The sequence below is a fragment of the Anguilla rostrata genome, chromosome 1, assembly GCF_018555375.3.
Source record: "Anguilla rostrata isolate EN2019 chromosome 1, ASM1855537v3, whole genome shotgun sequence".
NCBI lineage: Eukaryota > Metazoa > Chordata > Actinopteri > Anguilliformes > Anguillidae > Anguilla > Anguilla rostrata.
Genome location: NC_057933.1, coordinates 75,659,819 through 75,669,818, shown reverse-complemented (window position 1 = coordinate 75,669,818; position 10,000 = coordinate 75,659,819). Strand labels below are relative to the sequence as shown.

The 10,000-nt window shown below is 55.0% G+C and overlaps 1 protein-coding gene across 4 annotated transcripts in view; it reads right to left on the bottom strand.

Annotated features, from left to right (window-relative positions):
- Nucleotides 1-10,000, bottom strand: part of qkia (QKI, KH domain containing, RNA binding a) — a 95,927-nt gene that overhangs the window by 36,464 nt on the left and 49,463 nt on the right. The window lies entirely within an intron of this gene.

The window sequence follows — 10,000 nt, the reverse complement described above, 5'->3', positions numbered from 1 at the left end:
GCGCGACTCGGGGTAGCGCTCCGGATTTCGGGGCGCGCAGGACCGCGATCGCAACCCGACGGCGACCGCGACAGGTGTTCGACTCGAGAGGCTGCGAGCTCAAATCCCGAGTGGGGCATTGCGGTTACGTCTCCCCCGGGTACGCCTGTAGTACTACAGCAAACACCCAGCTGGGGACGCCGATGCGGCTGATAATAAAACCTGCGCCGTGCCGGTTCTGCAGAACACCGGCGTCCGGCTCTGCTCCGCTCCGCTCAGCTCATAAATAATGTAGCGCAGGACAGCGTAAAGGGGGCGAGCGCAGCTCTCGGATGCTACGGGATACGGGCACCGTCTCCCGGGCAACCTGCAGGTACTGCCCCAGATGACCACTCAGCAGGAGCGATTAGGAGTACAAGTGCACTGAGTATGCACATTATGCAGACTGGGCTGACTGCTCATCCCCGTATCACAACAAGGCTCGATGAAACCCCCCACCTCACTCACACGCACGCACGCACGCACGCACGCACGCACGCACGCACGCACGCACGCACACACTCACACTCACACAGTTGGCGGTGGAATATGAGGTCGCTGTAACCCTAGCAGATGCGAGGCTAAACTGTGATTGGTTGGGCTGAGGGGGGGGGGGGGAGGGGGGATCCACCTTTTTTTCCCCCACCTTTAAGTAGGTGCCCATTTTACAAAAAAAAATTTCAATCGCTTCACAATGAGGCTCGCACCAACGTTCCAGCGGGGAGAAGCGAAACGGAGAAAGCATTTCAAAGAAAGAAGAAAGGAGAGGACGGAGGGAAAAATACGGCTGGCTTTTCACACAAGAGAGAGAGAGAGAGAGAGAGACAGAGAGAGACACCGCACACACATTTATATTCCTTCTCCTTCCCTCTCTAGGTTCAGCAGTGACCGTTTAGTGGTAGAGCAGTGGTCTCCAGCCCTGGTCCTGGAGAGCCACAGGGTCTGCTGGTTTGTGTTTTCACCTTAAAATCGGCACCCAGTTGAGACCCAAGACACCAGGTGAGATGAGTTAACTGTGTAATCAACTGCTCTAATTGATTCATGAAGTGCAGAGTCACTATGAAAACCAGCAGACCCTGTTAGCTCTCCAGAACCAGGGCTGGAGACCACTGTGCTAGAGGTTCAGCAGTGGCAGTGTAGCAGTAGAGGGTACGCACACACACACACTCGCACACACACAGTCACTCACAGGCACACACTGACTCACACTCTCTCACACACAAACACACACACACACACACTCGCACACACACACACACACACACACACACACACACACACGCTCACACTAACCTCTCCACCACCACAGCTCACACAACACACTCCACCTCACCACACACGCCCACCACAAACTCGCACACACACAACACACCAAGTCACACACACACTCTCACATCAAGCACACACCACACCACACTCCACACTCACACACCACTGCAACACACACACACACACACGCTCACGCTCACACTCACACACACTCACACACACGCACACACTCACACTCACACTGACACTCATACTGACACTCACACACACAAAAGCCCCGTTCTGCTTGCCGTCCTCCTTACAGCTTGATTCTGTTGTTGTTGATTACTGCTGCTCCTCCCCTCAGACGGCCGCTCGTCTGTGGGGGGGAGGGGCTTGTCTGTGTGTGTGTGTGTGTGTGTGTGTGTGGGGGGGGGGGGGCTCGTTTGTGAGGGGGGCGGGGTGATTGAGGCGTCTAATTGGCGGCAGTGCATTGTGAAACGCAGCGGGAGGCCTACCTGACAGGCCTGCTAAAAAACACCACGAGAGAGAGAGAGAGAGAGAGAAAGAGCGAACGAGGGCGCGTGTTCCAAACACGCGGAAAAATTCCAAACGACCGGAGCCAGAACGTTCCGGCGCCTTTTTACCCGCCGCCCCCTCGCGCGCGCGGAGCTCCTCCCTCCCAAAACACGGCGGTCGCGTCAGGCGTCGCTCGCGCGGCTAAAAATGCTAACCGCTCCCGCATGTCCCCCGGCACGGAGCAACAAAAAAACACAACGCGCGGTGACATCATTCCCGCGTATCAATAAAATAAAACAGGTTTCCACCGCGATGCGTCCGCCGCGCGGCCACAGGTCTAATAAGAGGCCCGGGCTGGCCAGTAAGGAGGTCGCGACCCCGGATGCTGCGGCGAGGCTACGCGCTGACGTCGCTACGCTACAGCGCAAAAAAAAAAACAGCATTCATTTCAGCTTTCATGTGCTGATACATCACCTAACACACTGGAGGTGGCTACTGAGTAAAGCAGTGTGTGTGTGTGTGTGTGTGTGTGTGTGTGTACAGTCTGTGGTGTGTGTGTGTGTGTGTGACTCTGTGGTGTTGTGTGTGTGTGTGTACAGTCTGTGGTGTGTGTGTGTGTGTGTGTGTGTACAGTCGGTGGTGTGTGTGTGTGTGTACAGTCTGTGGTGTGTGTGTGTGTGTGTATAGTCTGTGGTGTGTGTGTGTGTGTATAGTCTGCGGTGTGTGTGGTATGGTGGTGTGGTATGACGTGCTCGTGACACTTGGTGTCAAAAAGCACAGTAAATGGTCGGCAGTCAAGACGTTGCCATGTGTGTCCTCATCCGCACTGCTCACCACAAAACCAAGCACACAACGCACAAAAAACTTGAGTCGACCGTCAAAACCCGGTACCCTTTGACCCCATACCCACACGACCACCACACACCCCCGACCACGCACACACACACACACACACACACCACAGACGTACACACACACACACACACACACACACACCCGCCTCTCCTTACACCCCCCCATGCTAACCTGTGTGAGTGTGGCAGGAGCAGTCTCTGTTGTTTCCCTCAGGCTGATGACTCAGCAGTTATGAGACAGGAAGGCCCAGCGGTCAGGCGAAAACAACGACACACTAAAATGTGCTCCCCCCCCACCCCCACACCCACCCCCTGTGTCAAAATTTAGGCTCCACGGCAGCCCAGGTACAGACAGCTTTAGGCCACTGGTGGCCTGGCCCACTCAGAGAGGGGGGGGGGAGAGCAGAGGGGAGTCATGAGTGAGCTCCCGCTCAGCAAGGTCAAAGTGCCCTCAGCATGAGGGGCATTCGGGGATTGCCTTGTAGGGCAAGAGGGCAGTGAAAGGAGGGTTGGGGGGGGTATTGGATTTCTGTTTACCGACACCGGAAACCAAGAGAGACGCCCGGGCCTGTAATCCCCGCCGTGCCAAACGCGGGAGCTATGAGCACGAAACGCAAAAATAAAACGCCCAAATAAACCGCATTTATAATTATAGACCCCCCGCCCCTCCCCCAGCAAGGTCATGAATGCCACACATTCACCAGAGGGCAGAAAAAGCGTACGCGTGTGAGGTGTAGAGAGAGAGAGAGAGAGAGTGTGGAGAGAGAGGGAGAGAGTGTGAGTGTGTATCCTATACCGCCTGTTGTGGTCCACCACACGCTGAAAACACTGTACACGTACACACGTACACACAAACACACACACACACACACACACACACACACACGTACACACACACACACACACACACACACACTTGTGCAACCTCATGCACTGCACACCCGCATCCACACCACCCAAACACACACACCCACTACACACCACCCAAGAACAGCCCAAACACACCAGCCACAGCATTAGCAAAGACAACTCACCTCATCGCACACACGAGGAAGGGGCGCCAGCGACCCAGACATACACACAACACATCCCACACCCCACCACGAGAGCTTAAATTCACAGCACATCGTCACTCAAATACAAATCACATCCGCCCACCCCCCACACGCCACACCACACCCACCACACACAACCACGACACCACACACACACACACACACACACACACACACACACACACACAACACAACACCACACACACATACACACACACACACGCATACACACACCTAACAACACACACACACACACATACACACACCTAACAACACACACACACACACATACACACACCTAACAACACACACACACACACATACACACACACACACACATACACACACGTACACCACGTACACACACACATACACACAAACACACACATACACACACACACACACACACACACACACACACACACACACACACACACACACACACGTACACACACACACACACATACACACAAACACACACACACACTCTGTCGGTGGAATGGCGGCTCGTGATTGGCTGCCTGCCACGCTCCGTGCGATTGGTCCACGGGTGACCAGTCCCGAAAACCTCCCTGCCCCAGGGTGACACGCTCCCAGAGAGAGAGCCGCTTGTAAATGCCACCCAGCCAGAGGGATTATGGGTAAAGGAACAACTGTCACCTCGTATCTGGGCACACAGGGGGGGAAGGGGGGGGGGCGGCTCAGCGACCTCAGACAGTACACAGAAAACATCCCAGCACCTCGGCCCCCTGGGAGAGGAGCTTAAATTCACGGCAGAGTCCGAGTCTGTTCACTCAAATACAAAGTCCTCTGGCCCCCGCGGCCCCCCGCGGCCCACCCCCAGCCCCCGCCCCCCCAGCCCCCCCGACCCCCCAGCCCCCCCCGCCCTTATCTGCGAGGCGGCGCCAGGTTATCGGATGGCTGCAGGCCGAGGTTTTCGCTCCTCTCCCATCCTGACGGAGTTTAAGCAAACAGGGCCGGGAGACCCAGGAATGCAGGTGAGGAGAGTTCACCCATACAGCATCACTTCAGCGCCGAGCAACCATGAAAACCAGGAACGGATCCCACAGGTCCCTGGGACCAGGGTTCGGGAAAACACTACACACACGTAACACACACTCAGACACACAAACAGAGACAGACACAGACAGGCACACACAGCAAAATGTTCAATTCAAAGAAATTATAAACACACCATTAACACATTCTGCAGCCTGTGTACACAAACTCACCCGCACCCACACACACACACACACACACGCACGTGCCCACACACACCCGCCCACACACATGCACACACCACTAACACCTGCAATGCAACACGGCAGGCCTTTAAACGCAAGCAGCTGAAGCTCTGTGAACACCAGCGCAGTTTCCTTTGTTTCTTTAGTCTCACAAGCTCTGAACTTCAGAGCCTAAACATTTTTAACATTTAAACGCTGCCCTGAGCCAGGGACCGAACGGGGCGGGGGGGGGGGGGGGGGTTTCCGAAACAGGCGAGCCCGGCGCCGTCCCTGTCCCGACGGCCCGCGCTCGCGAGGTCAGCGATCGTTACCGATTCGATAACCGGCCTCCGCGCGTCAAGCGGGAAAAAGCCCACTGTAACGGCCACAGCTGCAGCCATCTTGGCTCCGGGGCAGGGGGAGCTCCGGAGCTTTGCTTCCCGTTAGCCGTTAGCGCTCGGGTCCGAACCCGGGGCAGGCTGCTCTCCTTTAGCCGCGGCGTACGGACGAGGGGCTCGAAGGCGCTACCGCGTCGCGTCACGGCGCTCTCGCACAAACGGTTCGTTTGCCGAGCTTTAAATTAAACCCAAACGGCGACAGACCGGGGGATAAATTTCGGGCGGTACTCCCGCTGTTCCGAGGCGGTTACCTCAGCGCCCGCCGCGGTTTAACAGCGTGGTTATTTTATTGTCCCGCGGCCGTAAGAAATTCGACGTGTACTTGACTTTACTCCTTTCAGCGCGGGCTAAGCTAAAGGCGCAGTGTAAACACCTGCGCTAATTCGCTTAGCTGCAGCCTGAAACCTGAGCAAGTCACACAGGCTGCGACTGCCTGTGTAACCCTGTCCTGTTACACACACACACACTCCATTTTAATATATTTATGAATGGGAGGATAACTGATAAATATCAACATATTATAATGTTACTATACAGAATAGCAAGAAATGCAATGAAAACCCTGTCAGCTCGCCCCTCATGTGACCTTTCACCACGTGACCTCTCTCTGACCTACATCACAGGGCAATCTCCGTGCCCACTGGTCCGTGGCGTCGGTAAGATTCTCAGGTGACCCGATTTCGGTTTTGCGTTCTGTTGAGAGGAGGGGGGGGGGAGCTCCCAACCCTGGGAACCTCCATCAGGAGGGGGAGTGGGTGCTGGGGGGGGGGGGGTTGGGGAATAAAGGAAAGTCGAAGAGAAGGGAGAAAGAGCCAATGAGGTGGAAACACACTCCTTCTTGGCCCAATTCACAGACACAAAAGGAGCATTTTCTGCTCCGTTCACACACAGCGCACACCACACAAGCCTCTGGGAGCTGGGAGAAGGCAGTCCCAGTGCCCAGCGGGTCTGATCCGGTCCGGGTTTCACTGGAGACCGCGAGTCTGAAGCTGCCGCCGCCAGTGAGATCAAACCCGTGAGAAGGTATCCACGGAAACCGGCCCTGTGTGAGCGATGACGACGAACGCAACGGTAGAGCCGCCAGGCCGCGTTAAAATCGCTGGGGGGGGGGTGAGGCGGTACTCGCACCTATTAACAGGGTAACCCGCCCACAGCACACGGTGCTGCCGGTTGGCGGATTAATCTGACGTGAGCGAGCGGTGGGGGGTAAGGGGGGGGGGGGGGTGGTGTGATGTCACACTGAAGCACTTCCTGTGATGCTGACAGGACCCAGGCAACCGAGATCCATTTCCGACGTCAGCAGCGGTTACGACCAGGACCGCGGCGACTGGCGATTACCGCTATTAATGAAGAGTGAGGCACGGGGGGGGGGTCAACCCTCACGTCCCCCGCTCCAGGCTCTGTACAGGAGGAGGAGAACTCCCAGGGGCACCTCCTGCAGGAGGAGGAGAACTCCCAGGGGCACCTCCTGCAGGAGGAGGAGAACTCCCAGGGGCCTCCTCGCACGGCTCCCCCTCAGAACCGCCGTCCCAGCGCGGTCTCCCGCGGCGACGGAGGCCCGGGCTCCTCTCATTGGCTTACGGGCCTTCCCGCCAATTTCACGCCGCGTTTCATCAGCGGACGCCAGAGCCGCCGTCTGACAGGTCATTTACCCGCCATCGTCCTCTCCTGTCCGCCGAGATTACCGCACAGGCTGCCGCACCGTGTGTGTGTGTGTGTGTGAGTGTGTGTGTGTGTGTGTGTGTGGATGTGTGTGTGTGTGTGTGAGTGTGTGTGTGTGTGTGCGCGTGCGTGTCTGTATCAGTGTGACTGAGGACTGACTGTGACAAGCTTGTGTGCGTGCGTAACAGGCTTGGGGTAAAATGGTTTACGGAGCCAGGAGGCTGTACAGGGGTGTGCCATCTCTCTCTTTTTCTCTTCTTCTCTTTACAACCTGTCGTTCCTGCTGTCTCTCTCTCTTCTGCTCTCCTCCCTACCTCTTTCTTCTCCTTCTATGTTTCCCAACCCTCCTCCTCTTCCTCTCTCTCTCTCCCTCTCTCTCCTCCCTCCCTCCCTCTTTCTCTCTCCTCTCTCTCTCTCACCTCCCTCCCTCTCCCTCTCTCTCTGCCACTTCCCTCTCCCTGTCCCTCTCTCCTCTGTCCTTATTTAAGCGGGCGTTCCATAATGGAGTACTGCTGGCTGACAAATTAACTGCGCTGCAGAGGGGTGGGGGGGCGAGGGGGGGTTATAAACAGCCAGCGATAAATGACCGCACCTCAGCACAGATTTGGGAGCCTGAGTCTGACGCCCCCGTCGCATTACGGACGAGCGCGCCTCGATGTGTCCCCAGGGCCCGCCCGGTAATTGCCACGGCAACACCGGCATTTAAACAAACAATACACGCACACGCACGCACGCACGCACGCGCATACACATACACACACACACACACGCACACACACACACACACACACACACACACACACACACACCGCACGCACACACACACACACAACACACACACACACACACGACACGCACACGCATCACACAACACCACACACACACACGCACACGCACACACACAACACACGCATACACACACACACACAACACACACGCACGCACACACACACACACACACACACACACACACACACGACACACATCACACACAAGCGCGACAACACACACACACACACACACACACACACACAGAGGCCACCAACACACACAGCACACACACACGATACACACACAAAACACACACACTCATCACACACATACACACACACACAGATGCGCGCACACACACACACACACACACACACACACACGTACACACACGCGGACCTCATACGTGTTATTTCAGTCAACACGTATGAATAACACTGTGTTCCTGTAAGAGTCTTTTTCCATGAGCGCATGGGGCTATTTCCAGCCTGGGAGGAGAGAAGTCTGTCTGTCCGTCTGTCTATCTGGAGGCTGTTAACGGGGTGACCTGCTCCAATACCCGCATAGCTGGCAGGGATTGGGGGCTGTGTGTGTGCACGCGTGTGTGTGTGTCAGAGAAGGTGTGTGTGTATATTATGGAATGTGCACGTGTATATTATGGAATGTGCACATGTGTGTATTACGAAATGCACGCTTGTGTTTATCATGGAATGTGTGTGTGTGTATTATGAAATGCACGTGTGTGTGTGTATAATGAAATGTGTGTGTGTGTATTTTATGAAAAGTGCAGTTGTGTGTGTATTATGAAATGTGTGTGTGTATGTATTATGAAATGCGTGTGTGTATAATGAAATAGGCATGTGTGTGTATTATGAAATGTGTGCGTGTGTGTGTGTATAATGAAATGCGCGAGTGCGTGTGTATAATGAAATGCGCGCGTGCGTGTGTATAATGAAATGCGCGCGTGCGTGCGTGTGTGTGCGTGTATTATGAAATGCGTGTGTGTGTGTGTGTATTATGAAATGTGCGCGTGTGTGTGTGTATTATGAAATGCGCGCGTGTGTGTGTATTATGAAATGCGCGTGTGCGTGTGTGTGTATAATGAAATGCATGTGCGTGTGTGTGTATTATGAAATGTGCGCGTGTGTGTGTGTGTATTATGAAATGCGCGCGTGTGTGTGTATTATGAAATGCGTGTGTATTATAAAATGCGCGCGTGTGTGTGTGTGTATTATGAAATGTGCGCGCGCGTGTGTGCGTGTGTGTGTATTATGAAATGCGCGTGTGTGTGTGTGTGTGTGTATTATGAAATGCGCGTGTGTGTGCGTGTATTATGAAATGTGCGCGCGCGTGTGTGCGTGTGTGTGTATTATGAAATGTCGCGGGTGTGTGCGTGTGTGTTATTATGAAATGGCGCGGTGTGTGTGTGTGTGTATTATGAAATCGCGCGTGTGGTGTGTGTATTATGAATGCGGCTGCGTGGTGTATTATGAAATGCGCGTGTGTGTGTGTGTGTATTATGAAATGCGCTGTGCGAGCGCGGTGTGTGGTGGTGTGTATTATGAAATGCGCGTTGTGTGTGTTTTGTGGTGGTATTATAAATGGCGCGTGGGTGTGTGTGTGTGTATTATGAAATGCGCGCGCGCGTGTGTGTGTATTATGAAATCCTGCGTGCGTGTGTGTATTATAAACTGCGTGTTGTGTGTGTGTGTGTGTGTGGGGGTGTGGTGGGTGTATTATCATGAGCAGTGTGACTGTTAGTCACTGAAGAGCAGTGGACGGCTGGCTGCTCCCTGCTCTCATTTTAAAACCGTGCGAAAAGCCGTTTCTTCCCTCCGAACCAGCCAATCACGGCAGGCCTGCGGTGTTTTCGGCGCACGGCGCCAGAGGCCCGGAACACACACCGCGGCGGGGCACGGAACGCCCTGTGGCCGGTTATCGTGGCGATGCCGCCAAGCCAGCTGAGAGCAGGCCAAGACCAGCGCACACTTCACACGTGAGGAGCGACTCTGCCACGAAACCAGGAACGTACCACCTGCCCCCCCCACCCCCACCCCCAACCCCACCCTTCAGAAGGGGGCTACTCCTGTACACACCTGTACACACACACATACACACCTACATACATACTGCCCCCTGGCTTTCGATCTGTGCCTCTGCCTCTTTAGTTCCCGTCGCTCCGTCCGTACGCCTCCTCGAGAGTGCTTGGCGGCGGAAGTTTTAAAAGTAACTGAAATCTGTGAATTCCTTGC